The 22225-nt window shown below is 50.0% G+C and overlaps 1 long non-coding RNA gene across 1 annotated transcript; it reads right to left on the bottom strand.

The window, feature by feature from the left end:
- Positions 1 to 8088: 8088 nt before the first annotated feature.
- Positions 8089 to 9396, bottom strand: LOC144094960 (uncharacterized). The gene is made up of 3 exons (XR_013306631.1): positions 9275 to 9396; positions 8511 to 8672; positions 8089 to 8282 (listed from the first exon to the last, which is right to left on the bottom strand). It is a non-coding gene; the product is annotated as an uncharacterized LOC144094960 (long non-coding RNA).
- Positions 9397 to 22225: the final 12829 nt, after the last annotated feature.

Raw genomic sequence — 22225 nt, 5'->3', positions numbered from 1 at the left:
GTCTGACGGCACCAGTCGTTAGCGGCAAGGGACAAAAGGGAGACGGCGGCGAAGGAGGGGGAAATTCTTCCCGCTGGCTTTACGGCGTGTCGGGAACAAGGAACGCTTGGCCGCCCGGAGCCTGTCGATCGTCTGCTAGCTCTCCTCCCGTCGCCCTTTTTGTCTCGATCATGGCTGGTTCGAACGATGAGCTGTTGGCTACGGTAATCGTGCTTATACTTGTTTGTTCGCTGCTTCTGCACCGTCGCTTCTGCACCGTCTCAAGTCGCATGTTCATGCTGGCAAAGCAGCCGCCCAGTGCCCGGCCGGCCGGTCGGACGCGCGCAGCCTCCGCCTCCGCCGACGGGGTCACTGAACTGGGACCGACGTCACGGTTCACGGTCGGCGCCCATTGGCTGTTCTCGTCAGCGGCACGGGAAAAATAGGTACCGGACCCATCGCTCTGCGGGACGGCTGTCTGCGGGAGAAAAACCGGCTTGTGCGGGAAGTGGCGCGCGGAAAACGTCCTGCGTTGCGCGTTTTCCCGCTAATGTTCTGCGCACTCAAAGATTGTAAAGAGAGGCATTGAGATGAATTGTTTCCGCAATGCACTGGAAAAGAGCTGCCACCACGCTATCAAAAAGAGCCTTGATAATCAGTTCCAACGTTCGGAAGCCACAGGGTTCCCTAAAAATCTTTTGAAAGCAGTGGCTGAATCGCTACTTCAGAAGCTCAAGAAAGAACGGACGAAGTCGGCTGATGGTGGAGCAACTGAACGCCAAAAGTTCGAGTTCATGCTGTACGTGCATAAAGTGAGCAGCGGCATCAAAAAAGTGGTGGCCACGCAGAGAGTGAGTGTGGTGCTTTCTGCCCCTTGCAAGCTTCCGGGTCTCTGCTCGCGCATTTCTCGAGACAGGGAAATGAACTGCGTTTGTACAACGCAGCACGAGAACCGCTTTACGGCGTGTGTCGCTCAGGTCGTGTACAAGTTCCCCCTCACATGCGAAAGAGTATACATAGGCCAAACAGGTCGATGTATTAATGACCGGCTGCGTGAGCACCACTTCTCACTGGGGTCCGATGACGGTGCCAACTTGCCTCGCCATTGCAATGAATGTGGATGTTATCCACTGTTCAGCAACGTAATGATTCTTGGTAGGCAGGGGTAAGCAAGAACGAGAAATCTTGGAGGCTTACCATATCAGTTTGTCAGGCCAAGATTGCATTAGCACAACTTCGGTGCGCTTACTCGAAAAGGAATTTGCTTTTTTAGGCCGGTCACGGTAGAGGTGTATCTTGTGTGCCCTATGCGCTGTGAGTTGTGATACGGCTGTTGCGCATGCTCTGCCTTGCTGGGACTATGTTTTTGTCTAATAAATCTCAGTTGACAGCCCAGTCGTTGTGGAGTGCACACTCCTTCTCTTGTGCATTGTCTTTTGCGACTGATGTTTTTCAAGTTACTATGAACCAACTGGCCCGCATTTCAACCCTTCTAGAACAAACAGTTTTGCTTCCACCGCGGCAACAGCTCCCACGTGACCCCACGTCGCACGCCGTCTCGGCGCTCCCCAATGGTCAGTCGCAGAGCGAACACACCGCCGCTGCGACTGAATACCCACCGGACGGAACTCGATCGCAAGCCGTCTGCGACTAGACCGACGGCTCTCCCAGTCGCAGGCGAAAATCGCATACATGTGAAACGGGCCTTACATGCGAGACGCGTTTACGTGGAAGCGACGAGTGGCGCATCACGTCAACTCTTTCGCGCAGCGAATCGATGTGCATGCTTTGTGCGTGCGCTGTCGACAGTGAAAGTTGACGGACGCTGGAAGAGGATTTAAAAAAATGACGGTCGATTTGCATAGTTAGGCCAAACGCGAATTAGGAGTGCTAGCACTCAGGTTTTCACTTTGGTTCCGGTGTTCGGATCCAATGTTCATGGATGGAACTTTATTATTGCCTATATAAGCGGAATTGGTCATTTCCTATTTTACATTCTTAGATCTCTAAGACTCCTCATACTACTCCAGACGAAGTGGTGCAGCTGTTAATTGAGCGATGCGCCACTGCCCTGCGATGTCAGGTGCTGTTATCGGTGGGGCTTGTGGGAACCACGTTGCCCTTCCACAGCAACCACTCGCGACCAATCATTAATTGATGGTTTGGTTTATGGGTTTTAACGTCCTAAAGCGCCCCAGTTAAGGTGTTAAGGCGCGCTCACACTAGCGGGAAGCTTCCCGCAGCGGCACAGCGTCAACGTCGACACTGCCTCGCAGCTCCTCAGAATGACGCTCACACTGCGCGCGTTTTCTCGCTGCCGTTGTCTTGGAATGTGGAGAGAGGAGGCGCTGAGGGAGGACCCGAACGAGCAGAAAGAGAAGACACTAGAGAAGACTGGAAAGCGCACCCTTTTCTCGCGTCGTCGTCTTGATCGTCTGCTAGCTCCCCTCCCGTCGCCCTTTTTGTCTCGAGGATGGCTGGTTCGAGCGATGAGCTGTTGGCTACGGTAAACGTACTTATTACTTGTTTGTTCGCTGCTTCGGCACCGTCGCTTCTGCACCGTCTCAAGTCGCATGTTCATGCTGGCAAAGCAGCCGCCCAGTGCCCGGTCGGCCGGCCGGCCGGACGCGCGCAGCCTCCGCCTCCGCCGACGGGGTCACTGAACTGGGACCGACGTCACGGTTCACGGTCGGCGCCCATTGGCTGTTCTCGTCAGCGGCACGGGAAAAATAGGTACCGAACCCATCGCTCTGCGGGACGGCACAGCAGGCTGTCCGCGGGAGAAAAACCGGCTTGTGCGGGAAGCGGCACGTGGAAAACGTCCTGCGTTGCGCGTTTTCCCGCTAATGTGAGCGCGCTTTTACGCTCGAAGCTTAGTCAGCGGAGCATCCCCCCCCCCCTCTAACCCCTTCGACCTTCGCACCCATTTGTGCCCTGACAAGACAATCAAGACGACGACGCGAGAAAAGGGCGCGCTTTCCATTCTCTGGTGTCACGTGACTATCCCCTTCTCTTTCTGCTCGTTCGGGTCCTCCCTCAGCGCCTCCTCTCTCCACATTCCAAGACAACCACAGCGAGAAAACGCGCGCATTGTGAGCGTCATTCCGAGGAGCTGCGAAGCAGCGTCGACGTCAAAGAAGGTTATTTGCAGTTCTAGGAGCCTGATGGAATGATTGTTAGGGAGTTCATGGAGTTGTTTGTTCTAATCAAACCATGCGAAATATTGCCTTGCATCTAAAAATACGCTGGTCATAAAATCATCAACACATTACGCGTGACATTTCTGTCGCGTTTAATAATGGGTTGCCTATGCAAACATCAAGAAACCTTGCCTGTCCCTCCGACCGAATTCGTTGTGTCGGTGTCGCATGTGAAAGCAGTGACCGAAAATCGCACTGCGGCGGCCTCACCGACTACACCGGATATTTTCGGTCCAGTCGCAGCATGTGAAACGGGCCTAACGCGGGAGGGGAATGCTCCGCAATCCATGGCGTCCCGATCACGAGGAATCACGAGACACCGGACACCTACAGGACGTGCTGCTTTCGTGCGTTGAGCTGTAGTGCAGGGCACAAAAACAGAAGTAAGCAATCATTTGCAGTGGTTTCCCTTTTCTCTTGTCATCCCTGTCCTTTTTGTTTGAAAACATAAATAGAACAAAGAAACAACCTTAACGCTCGGGCTCAGACTGCTGCCCCGTTGCACGCTTTCCACAATATCAGCCTTTTATTCCTTCACCTATCTTTTTTTTTCTTTTGCAAACATGCGTTTCTCTGCCGGAGTATGATAACAAGGGGCAAGCCATGCTCTTTTGTTTGCGGAGCGCTCCCCTTCCTTTGCCTGCCTCCCCTTCCCATCAGCCGAAGCTGGCGTTGACTGGAGGAGGGAAGCCGTGCGTCACTGCGCTCCGTACAGCACAAGTTCAGACATGCTGAAGCGTATCCCCAGCTGGTCTTCCGGAGCGCAGGTCCTCTTCCTTCTTTCTCTTCCACCTTCATCAATTCCTTGACGGCGTCCGCAGAGTAGTGAGATGGTTACTGCATCTTTACTTTCCTCAAAACCAATTTATTTATATATTTAATTGTTTATTCTCGCAGTTGAACCAACGGGCCCCGCGAGTTCTTGGAAACGCGCGGCTGTTACACCGAGTTCCTTCACTCCGCACAAGTTTCAAACGCCTAACAAGGGAACACCTCAAGGGTCGGTCATCTCGCCCACGCTATTCAACGTGGCCACGATCGGACTGGAGAAGCAACTAAAAGAAGTCGACGGCATAAACCGTGCCATTTATGCAGACGACATCACCATACGGACCAGTACTGGCTCACTCGGCGAGAAAGAGGATAGGCTACAAGAAGCGGCCAGCTGCGTGGAAAACTACGTCAAGGCAAGAGGGCTAGCGTGCTCGACCAAAAAGTCTGAGCTCCCACGGGCGTGGAGAGGAAAACAGAGCCGAACAGTCCCTACCAGTAAAGAGCTTCGACTAAAAGTCTACCTCGAAGCAGAACCAATACCAGAGAAGGCACTCATACGAGTCCTACGGATGTGCACGGATACAGTCAAATCTACGCTGTACTCAATACCACTGCGCTCCAAGTGGCCGGCATGATTACGCGCATCTCACATAGACGTCATGGCATGCGCGAAGAACACACACTCAAGCTAGTCCGGAGCCTAGTGGTCCAGCCGGGGACGTACAGTCTCCCATACTACAACCATATCAAGGGCCACATTACGCAACTGTGACAAATTCTGTCACAAGTTATTGACAGTGACGTCAAAATGACGACACGATGAGACGTCACCACGTGACGCAACGAGGAATCAGCCAATTACAGCAGGGCGGCGCCCCGAGAGCATTCGAGGGACCGCCTGCCTAATTTTTTTGTAAAAATAAATAAGATATGAGCAACGAGGAAAATGACTAATGTTTTATTTTGCCAAAACATTGTGTTTAAAGTCGAAAATAATAAGCAAAACAAAAAGTCTTCGAAGTTGTGCTAATAAATTGGCTGGTGGGTAACTTTTGTTGCCGTGGGGGATGCGCTGACGGCGGTAAAACGTCAAGCCGCTTTGCACGAAAGCAGCCGATTCTACGCCGTGTTTATTGTTTGTTACGCGGCGTCTGAAGTCAAGCTACTGTGCGGTTGACCTAAGTGCGCAGACAAATTTGAACGAATGCAGCGAAGGCTACGTGACTACCGAGCGAACTTGCAAGAAGCGCTTGGTACGAAATCGACGAAGACAACTTGTTGAAGTCTGTGTTGTTCGGCTCTTTCGATCGATGACAAAAATGCCAAAAGGTGAGGTGTTGCAGTATGTGATGTGTGGTTGTTTGTTTCTTTCCCCTTGGGAAACGGAATACGACCACGAAGTGTCATTTGTTGGGAAAAATAAAGTGCTTTGCCGGCATAAGCGTGTCTTAATTATATGTAGCTGTGTGTCACAGAGGTGACGATGGCACCCACCCCTTTTGCGCACTAACTTTACAAATTGCCTCCAACACCCGCTGTACGCATTTGCTCATCGTCGGTTGTGCGATGCCGACGTGCGCCTTGCTACCAACGGCAGCCTGAAAGCCGCCCGTGGCAAAGAACCGCAGTGCACACAGCACCTGCCGCCGCACCGACAGCGCACTCGCAGGCAAACCTCCCACTTCATCGGCGAGTTCGTCGCACAGCCACACCACCGTCTGCTTCTCCAGTCGGAAAAGGCGTCGAAACAGCGGCAAGTCAAACGCGTCTTCGTGCGCTCTCCTTCGCCGTTGCTCGCGCCACCGCAGCCGCCTCAAGCCTGGACTCCATGTACGCGAAAACTCACGCGAAGGCGACGGCGGCAAGCGACGAGCGACGCCGTCGCGCGAAGCAAAATGCATGTGTCGCTTGCCGTGTCGCTCGGATCTGCACTCACAGAAAATTTCGCTCGTCGCCCGGAAGTCCCCCACGCGACTGGCCAATCAGAGCCCCCCAAAGCCGTTTCCGGTTTGTCCACGGTTTCTCACGGGTACATCTCACGAAACCAGCCCGTCGTCTTGGTCATCGCCACCGTCGATAAAATATTTGGTTTTGTAGCTGAGAGGCAGACCCGAATGATTTAAATAATTAAAACAATCTACTTGCTGGGTGCGGAGGGCTAACAACATTTGGAGCGGGCTATACGAGCGGGCGCACTGTAGGGAGAGATGCGTGTTGAGCCGCGGGTACCGGCGCTCGATCCACCGTGCCACTGCGCTCCGAATGTGCAGAAACACTCGCGGCGCGCATTCTCACTGGTAAATTATAGTTTGCTCACTTACAATCAAACTGCGGTGACAGTTTATGGGAGTGTTTTTACTAAGCCGGAGTGCACAGGCACCGAACGAAAGCACACCTCCCCCGTGAACCCGTGATGTGACTCCGCAAGCACGCCGTTGGTTATCTCCACTGCCGCTACACCGCTGCCGTAGAGGAAATATTCCTTTGGCCCTGACTATGAGGCACACTCACAAAATTTTAAGAGAGAGAACAGGTTACGGGCGTGTTTCTAAGCTTGAGTGCGCAAAGCACGGAGTCCGCTGCGCACGTCGCGGGTGCGCGTCGCCTGCCGCCTTCGCTTGCATGGAGGTTGCCCACAAGCGACGGAGCGAGCGTCGCCGTGCCGCCTTGTCGCGTCGCTCGCTCTTTCGCGCACATGGAGTCCAGGCTTCAGTCGTGTCGCCGCGCACACCGCCGTCATTTTCTGTCACAAAGGCAACGGTCAAATTGACGGCCTCAAAACTGTGACAAAAAAACTGTCAAAAAGCGGCTGCATAATTAGGTGCGCAACGTCATCACTTCTGCCACATCCGTGACGTCATCTGCAGCCACCCATGACGCAAAAAAGCAAAATGGCCGCCGGCCACGACCGACCAATAGGACCGAGGCGTATTGACACCTTTGTGACAAGTTTTTGACAATTTTCCTAATTGAAAGTTACGTAATCTGGCCCCAAGAGTGAAGTTTCCTGCAACCCCCGTGTGCCTCGGTACCCAGATGATCTTATGTTTGATCGGTTCTGCATTGTGTCTGTTGTGCCTTGCAGTCTACAGAGCGGAGTATGCGGAGCGCTCTGTGACCGACTCTGCCGAAGATATAATTGCGTCAAAGCAACTGCAAGCACTAAGCGGACTGCTCTGCTCTGCTGGGAACGACCGGCTAAGTTTCGGGTGGCTTCTCGTTTTGTGGGCTTTAAGCACGCGGTAAGGCGGTAAGCCCGGGCTATGTCTACGGGCCTGCAAAAGCGCTTTTCGTCACTACTGCCTTTGCGACCAATGTTGTTTGCGTCAGTGGTGCCAAATACTGTACTTCGGAGGAGGCAGCAGGTTCAAAAGGAGGCAGAAGACTTGCAGTGTCACTCCACATAAATCTTGCAGTGCTTTTTCTTTTTCCTTTAGAGACTGAAAGCCTTCAAATCCACAGTTTTTCTTCCAGTTGCCATCCGTACTTGCAACCTGCAGCAGAATAAACAGAGAACATGGTGCAATTTACAGGCAAATATACTTTAGCAAGAGGACTAACCAATGAAAAATGCTATTTGCATCACCCTGCAACTATGCTCATTCATTCCCAAAAGAAAATAAGCACCACTACTATAAAATAACAAAATGTTACACAGGAAGAAAAATTCACAACAAAGGTAACTGCACTAAAAAAAGAAATCCTCTGCTAGCCTTAATAAAATGTTAGCTAGAGTTAAGCACAACTGATAAGAGGAAACCGCAGCATAGTCCAACCTTGTCCCTCATTTCTGTGTGCACAACTTGAGTAGATGCATCAGTTCCATTTGTCGCAGAAAGAAGTATAGTTAGCTTTCCTTGAGCCACACTCGCTTTGGTTTGGGATGCCTGAAAAAAAAATATGTATAAATGACTACGTTGTATTGCACAAATATGTTCTCAGTGCTACAGGAGAACAGTGTTGAAAGGGCAGTATTAATAGCAAATTAATGTTGGATTTGTGTCAAGCTTTTTCTACAGACAGAAATAGGATCCCATAATTAAAAGGTGTTCTTACAGCATCTCTCTTTGCAATGAAATGACTTTCTCCTGTACCAAACACACTCATTGAAGGATGCGATCACTTGCGCTGATTGTCGAAGCCACAGCTGCGCTCATCTCCAGAGGTGCATCACTGAGATCCATCATGTGAATGTCCTGATGTCGACAGTCTGTAATGGAGGTTCCAGGTTTATGCATTGTCGCTTCATCGTCTGTACTTCGTGATGGATTTTCACTTCCTGCACCGAGCTGTCTAGAAGATATTGCCTGGTTGAGACGCCTTTGCCACCTGCATTGAACCAGTAAAAGTAACATATTACTGCCAACCTTAAAAAGGGTGCAGCCAAGCTCATCGTGCAATTAACTGCTATATTTTTATCTCATTGCCCTTTTGAATGCCCTCCCTGTTACAATCAGTGACAGGATTTAAAGTATGAAATAAAAAAAACAGAACTCATTAAAAAACACAATTAAGGCTGAATTTTACACTGGCAGTTTCACATTTTTGATTTCATACCTTTGCGCTCTTTCCCTGTCAGGTGCTTTTTTCCTGTAGATCGGAGGGAAAATGGTAGGGATGTCGGCTGGATGTTGGCTAATGTCACTCTTGCAGTTGCCTACAAAATGTCTGCTGCAAATTCTTGTGTGCTCCTTAGGCAACCAAACAGTTCCATCAGGGCTACATAAGAAAGAATAGTAATGTCTATTATCAATTGCCAAGGCAAACATAAACACACGCACAGACACAAACGAAATCGCACAAGTTCCGAAGGGAGCAACTCAAATAATTCACGAGCTCCTCGAATATAGCATAATAATAAGTGCAAGTGTGATTCACAGGTTAAAACAGCATATAAATTCACAACAAAACAAAGCAAACTACGGCGTCTATTATATTGCCTGAGGTGTGTTCGGGCGTAGAATTCACAAACCAATCCTTTATTGCAGCAGTTCGTTCCGATGTGATAAAGCTGCTCTGACAGCGCCTAACTGTAATCACCTAACAGCGCAATGTTTATTTAAACGCGCTAGCATATTCATGTGCGAACTTGTAACAACGACGGCCACACCTAAAAAAAACAATACAGGAAATCAAAAGCCACTACGCAATCGCAATCCAACTTTTACATTTGTGCTTGCGAGAACACAACAAGTACCCGTAATCATCAGTGCAGTCGTCGCGTGCATGCTCAGCGTTGAGTACCGGCTTGTAATCAAAACGAACGAACACAAAATACAAACCGCCACAGCCGAAAGCACGGCATGGCTGTAGGGACTTACCTAACCCTCCTCACTGCGTTGATCCACGCTTGAAGTCTTTCTTTCTCATACCATTTCCCCGGAAATCGGTACAGTTTTACAGGTGGATCAAGTCCCTTGGTGTTTTCCGCTCTGTTGTGGCAGCCGACAACACAGCAATACTTCGGGCCCCGCCCCGCCGCTTCTGCCATTGTGCAAATTCCACAACACGCTCGCCGAACAACTGCACAAAACTGGCGGCGCCGCGGCGCCCTGCTGCGCCCAGGACGGCCTCGGAACGCGCACCGGCTGCTTCTCTTCCCAGTAGTTCACGTTCCGCCGCCAGATGGCCAGCAAACTTGAGCCGCGGGTCCCTATAATAGGGAATTCTTTTGCGTTCATAATGGTGTTCATTCAGAGAGGTACAAACAAACGAGAGGTGCGCCGCAAGGAGCTGTTCTTTCTCCTTATAATAGGGAATTCTTTTGCGTTCATAATGGTGTTCATTCAGAGAGGTACAAACAAACGAGAGGTGTACCGCAAGGAGCTGTTCTTTCTCCTTATAATAGGGAATTCTTTTGCGTTCATAATGGTGTTCATTCAGAGAGGTACAAACAAACGAGAGGTGCGCCGCAAGGAGCTGTTCTTTCTCCTTATAATAGGGAATTCTTTTGCGTTCATAATGGTGTTCATTCAGAGAGGTACAAACAAACGAGAGGTGCGCCGCAAGGAGCTGTTCTTTCTCCTTACAATAGGGAATTCTTTTGCGTTCATAATGGTGTTCATTCAGAGAGGTACAAACAAACGAGAGGTGCGCCGCAAGGAGCTGTTCTTTCTCCTTATAATAGGGAATTCTTTTGCGTTCATAATGGTGTTCATTCAGAGAGGTACAAACAAACGAGAGGTGCGCCGCAAGGAGCTGTTCTTTCTCCTTATAATAGGGAATTCTTTTGCGTTCATAATGGTGTTCATTCAGAGAGGTACAAACAAACGAGAGGTGCGCCGCAAGGAGCTGTTCTTTCTCCTTATAATAGGGAATTCTTTTGCGTTCATAATGGTGTTCATTCAGAGAGGTACAAACAAACGAGAGGTGTACCGCAAGGAGCTGTTCTTTCTCCTTATAATAGGGAATTCTTTTGCGTTCATAATGGTGTTCATTCAGAGAGGTACAAACAAACGAGAGGTGCGCCGCAAGGAGCTGTTCTTTCTCCTTATAATAGGGAATTCTTTTGCGTTCATAATGGTGTTCATTCAGAGAGGTACAAACAAACGAGAGGTGTACCGCAAGGAGCTGTTCTTTCTCCTTATAATAGGGAATTCTTTTGCGCTCATAATGGTGTTCATTCAGAGAGGTACAAACAAACGAGAGGTGCGCCGCAAGGAGCTGTTCTTTCTCCTTATAATAGGGAATTCTTTTGCGTTCATAATGGTGTTCATTCAGAGAGGTACAAACAAACGAGAGGTGCGCCGCAAGGAGCTGTTCTTTCTCCTTATAATAGGGAATTATTTTGCGTTCATAATGGTGTTCATTCAGAGAGGTACAGACAAACGCGAGGTGTACCGCAAGGAGCTGTTCTTTCTCCTGTGCTCTTTAATATTCTGTAGAGCTCAATTCCTCTCCACCGCCATATACGCACTTACGTCTATGCGGACGACACTGCGTTTTTTTTGCGGCTGCGCCGGGTATACATTCCCTGCATGGTCTGTTGCAGTCATATCTGAGTACACTTGAGCACTGGCTGAGCAGCTTACAGCTGAAGTTAAATGTTAGCAAGTGCGCCATCCTTGTTTTCCCTCTACCGAATCCTGCAGTGGTCTCTCTCACTTGCCAGTTACAACCAATACCGCAGGTTCAATCTCTAAAATACCTAGGGGTCATTTATGACGAGAAACTCACCTGGCGACCCCACATTGACCATGTAGCGGTGAAAGGGGCTCGTGCCGCGGGCATGTTGAGTAGACTGTGTATAGTCACCGGTACGGCATGCGAAGAGATGCACTATTAATGATTTACAAAATGTATGTAAGGCCAATTTTGTAATTTGGATGTTTGTTTTCAGGCTCGCTATACATACAAACTTCCTCCTCTCGTCCTTTTGGAGAGGGAAGATCTTAGGATGTGCCTCGGCCTCCCAAAATTTGTGGCTACCAATGTGCTGCACCTTGAAGCCCGCATTCCCCCTCTCTTATATCGAGTTCAATTTTTAACTGTGCAGACTTACCTAAGAATCTACGAATCACATTTCCACCGTTCACAAAGCATTTTATGTTGCCAGTCGACCTCCTTATTTAGTGCCCTCTGGTCTCGTTTTCTTACTCCACACGTAGTGTTTGTGCAAAGATTACTTGAGCCTTTAGATGTGAAAATTTATGACATCCTTCCTGCGCTATGCCGAGGGCCCGCTGTCCACATTGCTTTCGACGATATTTACCCCCAAAGTGCAAAACTTTTGCCACCCTGTATTCTAAATGGTCTACTAGACGATCATCTAAGGACCCTACCTACAAATATTGCAATAGCAACCGACGCATCGCAGTGCAATGTAAAGGCAGATGTTAGAATAATCTTTTCGCATTTAGACTGGTTCTTTTCCCTGCGGCTTCCAGATTTCACCCCTATTTTTCAAGCGGAGTTTCTGGCAGTAGTACTTGCTCTACGCAAGCTAGACCCCTCTATTACCGCAGTGGCAGTAATTACCGATTCTTTATCTCTGTGTTCGTCCCTCGCCGCGCATGTTGACGGTCCCATTTTCAACACATTCTTGCCCCTGCTTCATCCGCATTTGAGTCTTGTTCATTAAGTATGGGTTCCCGGTCACAGTAGTGTGACAGTTAATAAGATTGCTGATACGCTTGCAAAGGCTTCCCTAATCGGCCCCGTGTTGCCTATAGTCAGGCAGGTTCCTTCCTCTATTTAGTTTTCCTCTCCTCCCAATTCAGCCAGACCACACCAAACATTACGATTACATTCGAAGAGGATTCTGGAGTGGGCTAGTTGGTGCATACTTTCTACGACACAGATTGACACAGCGCAACGGAACGAGGACGTGTTTTTTCTTCTCGTCCTCGTTCTATTGCGCTGTGTCAATGTGTGTCATAGATTCCGATTACACAGCGCCTAATTTATTCACATCTATTCACAAATGCGGTGACACCACTCTGCCGTCGGCATGCGGCCTCTCGTCTCGGCATCCACGACCCGTCTGTCCTCGTCCTTCTTGGTCGTCTCTTTTCTCTTCCCGGTCCTCCTCTCCAGCTTGCCCTCTATCGTCCTTGCTTCCCCGCTGCTCCCTTCGGTTGGCTCCCTGGGAAGGCATCTTGAGCTGGTTCCCGTCGTTGCGGAGGCGGCGTGCAGACCTCGGTCTTATCGGATGATGCTCCCGTAACTGCTGTTCGGGGCGGGGGTCTCTCGTCCGTCGCCGCTGAGCGGCAAGCATACACGTAGAAACACAAAGCACGGGCCGTTTCTTGGGCGCGCCGAATCGCCCGCGCGTACACGCACATGACCGCGGCGGCCGTTTCTTCCGGCTACGTTCGGATGCGGTAAGGCCGCGCGCCCGACACCTATCATCCCGACTGCAGCCTATATTACAGCATCTAGGTTTCGGCGACGTGCCTTTTCAAGCACGCAAGAAACAGCACTTGTAACATCGACGGATTATCAGCACCTCGGATATTCTTGGAACAGACAAGTTTGTCAATCTCGGCAGCTTGAAGTATCTCTGACGAGGCTGCGGTGCCGTATACCTCTAAATTTCTATTTACACAGGTCGGGTTTGGCGCTCTCTCCCCTTTGTGCATTTTGCCGTGAGCCTGAATCCATTGAGCATTTCTTGCTCCATTGTCGCCGATACACCTCTTTGAGAAAAGGTTGCTGGAGGAGCTCTTGCGGCCCCTTGGTCTTAGTTTAAGCAGCCCGCTCTTGCTATCATTTGGTGCCACCACATTTTGGTTCAGCCACAGACCTGTTAGTACCGCTGTTCTAAATTTCCTGCTAGAATCTCACCGACTGCTATGCTAAAAGTTACAAAATTTTCTTTCCTCTCAGTTAGTACATTTTGACTTAATAAATCTGTTCCAGGCCCTCTCTTTATTATTATTATTATTATTATTATTATTATTATTATTATTATTATTATTATTATTATTATTATTATTATTATTATTATTATTATTATTAGTCTTGAAATCAAAACTTTCATCCCTTTTCTGTTCATGAGGAAGAATCCTACGGTGTTGCTTTCCCGCGTGCTTTTCATTTTAATTACCTGAATACAGGTGAATAGTTACCCGATTCTTGGCCGACTCCCCAGTGCGGGTATGTGCCATCTTTTGATAGGCTAACAACAACAACAAAAACTACAAACGGAATCATATTCAAAGCCAAGGACACTAAGTAAAATCCACCCCACACTTTACCAAAACAAGCGGCCGTGGTGCCATGAAAAACCTACTCTATATCACATAATATGGGCATGTCAAAAAGATGACGTCGTACCAATTATACCAAACCCAAGTGCGGAGCAATGGGAGGGTATGCTCTCAGCGACTGCCGCGATGACCAGATCGGTCTGACACGGCGAGCTCAGCTAACGGCAGCATCCAGCGGAGCCCTGGAATAGGGGCAGCCGAGCGTTGCGGAGATGGATTCATCTGAACCGCATAAAAGCCCTTGCGCTAGAGCTCAATAAAGTTATCCTATCCTGTCCTATCCTATCCTTCACTCCGCAACCCGCGGGCCCCGTTTTGAGACAGCGGCGGGGATCAGGCATCTTCTTTCCAAGAACTCCACAGATTGCGGACACACTCATTTCTCAGCCACTCCAGGCTATCGCCAATCAACGGGGACATGACCCCACATGCCCAAATTGCAACCACGGAGAACCCGCCACTCAGGCGCACATCCTCTGGTGATGTGAAAATAGCCCGCTCCCACAAGCCCTCCTGCCAGCTTGTCTGTCTGTTGCTGCCAGGAAGAAAGGAAGTGCACAGGCCTGCTCACTGGCTCATGCCGAGCCACAATCGCCACCACGTGCAGATAGAAGGAGAGTTGAAAGATGGGATAGAAAGACAGGATAGTAAAGACGCGCTAAAGACAAGGCCGATCCCGGAGGTAGTGCAATACCGGGCCAACCGGTGGCGGGAGTGAAGCATCCTTCAAACTCTCCGCCACATTTCAAAAATAAGTCCAAGTTGGACCCGTAACAGATACTCTACCTGCCAGCTTCCTCTGCGGAAAGCTGGGACCAACTCCTCACCCAGCCAGACAAGGCCACTCAAACTGCACTGATTTCGTCGGCCCAGGACGTGGCCCCGCCTGGGGGGCCACACAGGACCCACCTTCCCCAAATTCCCTACACGTGTTGTAATAAAGTTGTATCTCTCTCTCTCTCTTTCTTCGAAGAACTGCGCGCTTTGAAAAAAAATTAATAATTGGTTTTGGGCGAAAGGAAATGGCGCAGTATCTGTCTCAAATATCGTTGGACACCTGAGCCGCGCCGTAAGGGAAGGGATAAAGGAGGGAGTGAAAGAAGAAAGAGGTGTCGTAGTGGAGGGCTCCAGAATAATTTCGACCATCTGGGGATCTTTAACGTGCAGTGATGTCGCACAGGACACGGGCGCCTTAGCGTTTTGCCTTCATAAAAACGCAGCCGTCACGGTCGGGTTCGGACTTGGGAACTCCGGATCAGTAGCCGAGCGCTCTAACCACTGAGCCACCGCGGCGGGTGCGCACTTTTCAGCAACCGATGCTTCGTGGCTCCTTTCGGCCGGCAGACTCCCCGGCACCTGGCCCTCGCCAGTCGAACTGCTCTGCCGCGTGCAGCGGAGAAAATGTCCCATTTACCCGAACGTCAAATTAACGGGGGAATCATGAAATTTATTTATTTCACTCTCTCCTTTACCCCTTCTCTTGCGGCGCGGTTCAGGTGCCCAACGATATATGAGACAGGTACTGCGCCATTTCCTTTCTCCAAAAACCTATATTATTATTATTATTATTATTATAATTATGAAAAAAAATTCTGACCTTTGCTTGTAACGTATCAGAAATTGGCGTAGCAATAGCGATATTTAACAATTCCGCCTAGTGGTGTAGTGCGCTCAAGCTGTTGGGTACACGGTACCATACACGCCCCGTGGGTACCAAGAAAAAAAAGAAACTAAGCACTTCGCGTGCAAGCACACAAGGGTCATAGTCCCCTCAATAATGCGAAGAACGTTGACAGTACTGTCCGCGACGTGCATGCAGCAAGAACAAAGAAATGAAAGAACGCAACACAGTTTTTTTGAGACGGCAACCTAAATGCTATTTTTGGGATTTATGATAGTTAATTAGTACTGTCCGCGACGTGCATGCAGCAAGAACAAAGAAATGGAAGAACGCAACACAATTTTTTGAGACGGCAACCTGAATGCTATTTTTGGGATTTATGATAGTTAATTACTACTGTCCGTGACGTGCATGCAGCAAGAACAAAGAAATGGAAGAACGCAACACAATTGTTTTGAGACGGCAACCTAAATGCTATTTTTGGGATTTATGATAGTTAGTACTGTCCGCAACGTGCATGCAGCAAGAACAAAGAAATGGAAGAACGCAACACAATTTTTTTGAGACGGCAACCTGAATGCTATTTTTGGGATTTATGATAGTTAATTAGTACTGTCCGCGACGTGCATGCAGAAAAAACAAAGAAATGAAAGAACGCAACACAATTTTTTTGAGACGGCAACCGAAATGCTATTTTTGGGATTTATGATAGTTAATTAGTACTGTCCGCGACGTGCATGCAGCAAGAACAAAGAAATGGAAGAACGCAACACAATTGTTTTGAGACGGCAACCTAAATGCTATTTTTGGGATTTATGATAGTTAATTAGTACTGTCCGCGACGTGCATGCAGCAAGAACAAAGAAATGGAAGAACGCAACTTTTGATCACGGCAACCTGAATGCTATTTTTGGGATTTATGATAATTAATTAGTACTGTCCGCGACGTGCATGCAGCAAGAACAAAGAAATGGAAGAACGCAACACAATTTTTTTGAGACGGCAACCTGAATGCTATTTTTGGGATTTATGATAGTTAATTAGTACTGTCCGCGACGTGCATGTAGCAAGAACAAAGAAATGGAAGAACGCAACACAATTGTTTTGAGACGGCAACCTAAATGCTATTTTTGGGATTTATGATAGTTAGTACTGTCCGCAACGTGCATGCAGCAAGAACAAAGAAATGGAAGAACGCAACACAATTTTTTTGAGACGGCAACCTGAATGCTATTTTTGGGATTTATGATAGTTAATTAGTACTGTCCGCGACGTGCATGCAGAAAAACAAAGAAATGAAAGAACGCAACACAATTTTTTTGAGACGGCAACCGAAATGCTATTTTTGGGATTTATGATAGTTAATTAGTACTGTCCGCGACGTGCATGCAGCAAGAACAAAGAAATGGAAGAACGCAACACAATTGTTTTGAGACGGCAACCTAAATGCTATTTTTGGGATTTATGATAGTTAATTAGTACTGTCCGCGACATGCATGCAGCAAGAACAAAGAAATGGAAGAACGCAACTTTTGATCACGGCAACCTGAATGCTATTTTTGGGATTTATGATAGTTAATTAGTACTGTCCGCGACGTGCATGCAGCAAGAACAATGGAATGGAAGAACGCAACACAATGTTTTTGAGACGGCAACCTAAATGCTATTTTTGGAATTTATGATAGTTAATTAGTACTCTCCGCGACGTGCATGCAGCAAGAACAAAGAAATGGAAGAACGCAACACAATTTTTTGAGACGGCAACCTAAATGCTATTTTTGGTATTTATGATAGTTAATTAGTACTGTCCGCGACGTGCATGCAGCAAGAACAAAGAAATGGAAGAACGCAACACAATTTTTTTTGAGACGGCAACCTGAATGCTATTTTTGGGATTTATGATAGTTAATTAGTACTGTCCGCGACGTGCATGCAACAAGAACAAAGAAATGGAAGAACGCAACACAGTTTTTTTAAGATGGCACCTAAATGCTATTTTGGGGATTTTTGATAGTTAATTATAGTACTGTCCGCGACGTGCATGCAGCAAGAACAAAGAAATGGAAGAATGCAACACAATGTTTTTGAGACGGAAACCTGAATGCTATTTTGGGGATTTATGATAGGCCCCGCCGTGGTGGCTCAGTGGTAAGGGCGCTCGACTACTGATCCGGAGTTCCCGGGTTCGAACCCGACCGCGGCGGCTGCGTTTTTATGGAGGAAAAACGCTAAGGCGCCCGTGTGCTGTGCGATGTCAGTGCACGTTAAAGATCCCCAGGTGGTCGAAATTATTCCGGAGCCCTCCACTACGGCACCTCTCTCTTCCTTTCTTCTTTCACTCCCTCCTTTACCCTTCCCTTACGGCGCGGTTCAGGTGTCCAACGATATATGAGACAGATACTGCGCCATTTCCTTTCCCCCAATTATTATTATTATTATTATTATTATTATTATTATTATTATAGTTAATTAGTACTGTCCGCGACGTGCATGCAGCAAGAACAAAGAAATGGAAGAACGCAACACAATTTTTTTGAGACGGTAACCTAAATGCTATTTTTGGGATTTATGACAGTTAATTCATCTTGTGCACATCATGATGGTTGCTCCACTACCGCAGACATTTGAACTTTAGGGTCCTCTCGGCGGCTTGGACCTCTTGCGTCCGCACCTCTGGGATCACGCGCGCCTTGCGTTTGCTCTCGGCCTCATTGCCCTTGCTTCGATAGGGCTTTTTCTCGCTGGCGAGCCCTGGTCGCTGTTATGCCCGGGCTCCCCTCCAGCCTAAGATGGATTAGAACGCGGACTCTCTCGTCCGTCGTAAAGTTCCTGCATCAGCTTTGCTTCAGACCGGTGTAGCCATGGCGGCAGTGAGAGCAAGTCTCCTCTGGAAGCAACCAGCACACCTTTGCTTTGCAGTGCACACTGTCTACATCACGAAGATGGCTTCCAAGGGCTGCCGTAATGGACCTCCTATGGAGGACTTCTCGCATTGCAACTGTCTTCAACGCCAAGGAACGTCGCGCTGAGCTGTGAACACAAAAGGCCTCGTTTCCGATGTATCTTCGGCGTGCCGAGCCCGGCAGCGACGGTCAGGCGTGCACATTATAACCCATCCGCCGCGATCATGGGGACAAAAGAGTAGTTTCTGGCGAGCGGTTCCCTCTACCCGGATTGCTTGCCTTCCGCATTGGGATTTATGAGGAACAGGTGCGGGCCACGCACGTCGACCACCTGCGGGCTCTGGGAATGCCACTCGAGAATCTACCGCTGTCTGCGCAATCTAGATGACGTCCACGTCACCACGTGACGGGGGCATGTCCACTAGTGAGAGAGTGTGGGATCAAAGGACAAAGTGAACTTTTCAGGACACTCCTTCCTCGGCATTCTAGGGAATGAAAGCCCTATAAAATTTCGCATCGAGTGCGGCCGAAGGTTCCACACCCCCAATTACATGCTATTTACGCGCACAAAATGTAAATAGCCTGTTCTGCGGTATCGTTGCGTTCGGATTGGCATACGATAAACTAAAATTGCTAATGTGATTTTCCAATGCAACCTGCGGAAATATGGGGGTACCAGAGCATTCCTTCTCTCCCACTCCGCGGATGCAGCGTTCCCGCTCGCTAACCGCGGGGTGAGGGGCTTCGTGCTCGAGGGAACAAAGGGAAGGGACGACAAAGCGTGAACACTCATATGCTATTTATTACATTACCCGCCGCGGCGGCTCAGTGGTTTGGGAGCTCGGCTACTGATCCGGAGTTCCCGGGTTCGAACCCGACCGAGGCGGCTGCGTTTTCATGGAGGCAAAACGCTAAGACGCCCGTGTGCTGTGCGATTGCAGTGCACGTTAAAGATCCCCAGGTGGTCGAAATTATTCCGGAGCCCTCCACCATGGCACCTATTTCTTCCTTCCTTCTTTCACTCTTTCTTTTATCCCTTCCCTTACGGCGCGGTTCGGGTGTCCGCCGGTATATGAGACACTGCGCCATTTCCTTTCCCCGAACCAATTATTATTATTTATTACACTTGCAATTAATACACAGAGCAGGCCAGCTAGCTAAAAAATCATCAAGGAGGCATTCCTCGGAAATTGAAGGCTACATAAGAAGGCCTTCCGACTGGTGACGAGAGCGTGCGTTTGCTGTGCTCGCTTCGCTGTCTGGAACCAGAAGTCCAGCGGCAATGCACGACGGATCCCCGTGCGCCTGCCGCGGAAGGTGACGACAGCGTGCAGCAGCAACCGCTCGGGACGCTGGCCGGATCCCGAAGACTTGGTGGCTTGGTTGGTTGGAGGATTGGGGTTACGGTTGCGGTATTTGGCTCCCATCTAGGGGAACACTGCACAGCACACGGGAGGAGCGATTGCGAATAAGGGTAGGGAGGAAAGGAAGGAGAGGGTCCGACAAGGGCAAGCAACACGGCACGCACGATGCGGGCGCTCTAAGGTCGGTGGCAAGACTTGAGTGGCGGGGACTGGAGCTGGTGATGTCAAAAGTAACTTAGCGCGACGCCACAACAGCACCGCACCTTAGGGACATTGGTCTGCTGAAAAGGGACATAAATGGCAGGTCTTCCATACAGAGACTGTCATGATGCCTCGAAGCGGCTGAGGGCATGGAATGCTCGGAAATGGCCGATTCACACGACGGACCGTTCGCCCGCGCATCACGTGTTGTTGCGTCACCAAATAGAGAGGCGTGATGTCGGCCCGCGGACTGGACAACCGAGGAAGTTCAAGTGCCTCTCCCCTCGCGGGAATTAGCGGCGGCCCGCGAAGATGCGCGCGCCAGCTCTGGCAACCACCGCTCTTGCCAGTATTTCGGCTATATTTCGGCTGCCGCAATTCGCTGAGTGGCGTTGAGCTGGCGCGCTGGTTTGACAAGTGGCACTGCGTTCGCTACCGTGACGATGTGATCGACTCGGCTAGCAAGGCGACCCAGGCCATTGAGGAATTGGACAAAGGGCCGCACCTGCACCATTCAATCGCAGTCATGGGTCGGGAGGAAAAACCAGTTTGACCAGCGTTGCCGAACGCTTTAAAATAATCTTGCAACAGTGGTACTCCAAGCGCGTCGTCTGCTCTTTGGTCCGTCGCATCCGCTTGACGTCATCGAATCGCAGGATAGTTTTTAGTGGCGCATGAGCACGTGATGCGCGGGCGGACGGACCGTCGTGTGAATCGAGGTGCGTGTTCGGCCCTAGGCGAGAAGGGAGCGCGAGCGAAAACGCCCGACGGCGAAGAGAGCGGGAGGGCAAAACGAGGCGCCCGATGGGGTGAAGCGGTGGCGGCAGACGAGTCCGGGCCAATGAACACGACTACGCAGACTACCGCCCACAGATAGCGCAGTGCGCGCTCAAAACCCCGCGTAGGCCGACGACTGCGGCCAACCCCTGGGAGCGCACACCACCACGAGAGCAACCCACAATATCGGCCGACAGGCCCCTCGCTCGAGGAGAAAATGCCGTTAAAGGGGGCTCTAATAAAGTTGCGGCATGCCTAGGATATTGAAGCACGCCGCTTCACGAATAGTGTAATAATAATAATTGGTTTTTGGGGAAAGGAAATGACGCAGTATAGTGTCCAGCAAGGATTTTCTAAATGCGCTTTGTAGAAGCTGAGTTATCTGTAGTTAAAATTTGAATTTCAGCTTCTTCGCGCCTTTCCCTCTCCTCTCGTCACTTTTTGCACGCTGGAAGGTAAACGCTCCTTCGCCGACACCCCTCTGGGAGCGAAGCTTCCCGACCCGCCGGAGATAAGCGGCTTATTGGCCGCGGCCACGGTAGCTGCCTGACATCTGAAAGAATCTGACCAATGGCCACCTCTCACCTTGTCTACGCAGTGTTACGTTTCGCCTAAGACGCGCGGTATAGCCGGCGCGGATGCAACGGACGCCGGGGCTTCGTTCAAAGTGGCGGTCATTTGGACCCGTTCATCGCTGCCGCAACGCCTCCCGCCAAGCGCGTCCAGGCAGGTTTCAATGCCACGTGTCGTCGTGTGTGCGTGTGTGTGTGTGCATGTTGGCGCCCACGCTTGTCAAAGCGCGGCAGGCGGGGAGAGGAGCTCCCCAACTGGGAGGCGAGGAGGTCTGACCGGCGCCGGCCCGGCGGACGCGCACGTCACGTCTGAACATGTCTGAGCGTCGCCGTATCGGGCGCCTCATCCCAAGCCGTTCCTTCTTGCCCTCGACTCCGAGGGTATAAAAAGCCGCTGCCCCGGACGCCAGAGACACTTCGATTTCTTCCTTCGAGTAACGTGGTCGCCCTGACCGGCTGCTCTTTTGCGATGCCAGAATAAACAAGTTGTTCTGTTGCCAGTCGACTCATCCTTTGCCGGGACCTTCGGATGTTTCCAGCTTTGCCCCAGGCCGCCAGGCCAACGCTACCCTTGGGGCTTGCAACCCTTTTGCAACAGCAGATGCAGGGGACGGAGGAGGGTGCGAGCATGAAAAAGTCGCCGGGAAGGTTCGCCAACTTTGACGCGTGATTGTGGGTCGTCTGCTGCGTGTAGAAGAGTATTATTTGGCTCTGTTTTTCATGGCAACACAGTGCAGTGATTAAATGAGTTAATGTGCTCTCCTCGGAAGGCGTTTCAGAGCCCCTTTAAGCATAATTTTGACATGTGTGCTGCACTTTACGAAAGTGTTTGGGCAGCAGGGCATGAAATACAGTCTCCAACCGATTGAAATGGTAATGCGACAAAGGGATAATGGCGGGCACCAGGTGCGCGCGAAAAGAAGGGAGTTTAGTGGGCCGTAGTGGCGCGCCAAATACGGCGCGGTGAAAACACCCGCAAGGGACGCCTTGGAGGCAGGCATGGGCGTTTGGCGGGCAACAGCGCGCGAGGACCGGGAGGGCAAGTGCAGCGGGGCAGAAGTGGACGAGTCCGGGGGTAAATAGGGACAGTTCGTGAACGCGACATCGCAGACTACCGCTCTTAT

This window comes from Amblyomma americanum, chromosome 6 (assembly GCF_052857255.1).
Source record: "Amblyomma americanum isolate KBUSLIRL-KWMA chromosome 6, ASM5285725v1, whole genome shotgun sequence".
NCBI lineage: Eukaryota > Metazoa > Arthropoda > Arachnida > Ixodida > Ixodidae > Amblyomma > Amblyomma americanum.
The sequence above is the reverse complement of the archived record's forward strand: the minus strand, read 5'-3'. Positions and strand labels throughout refer to the sequence as shown.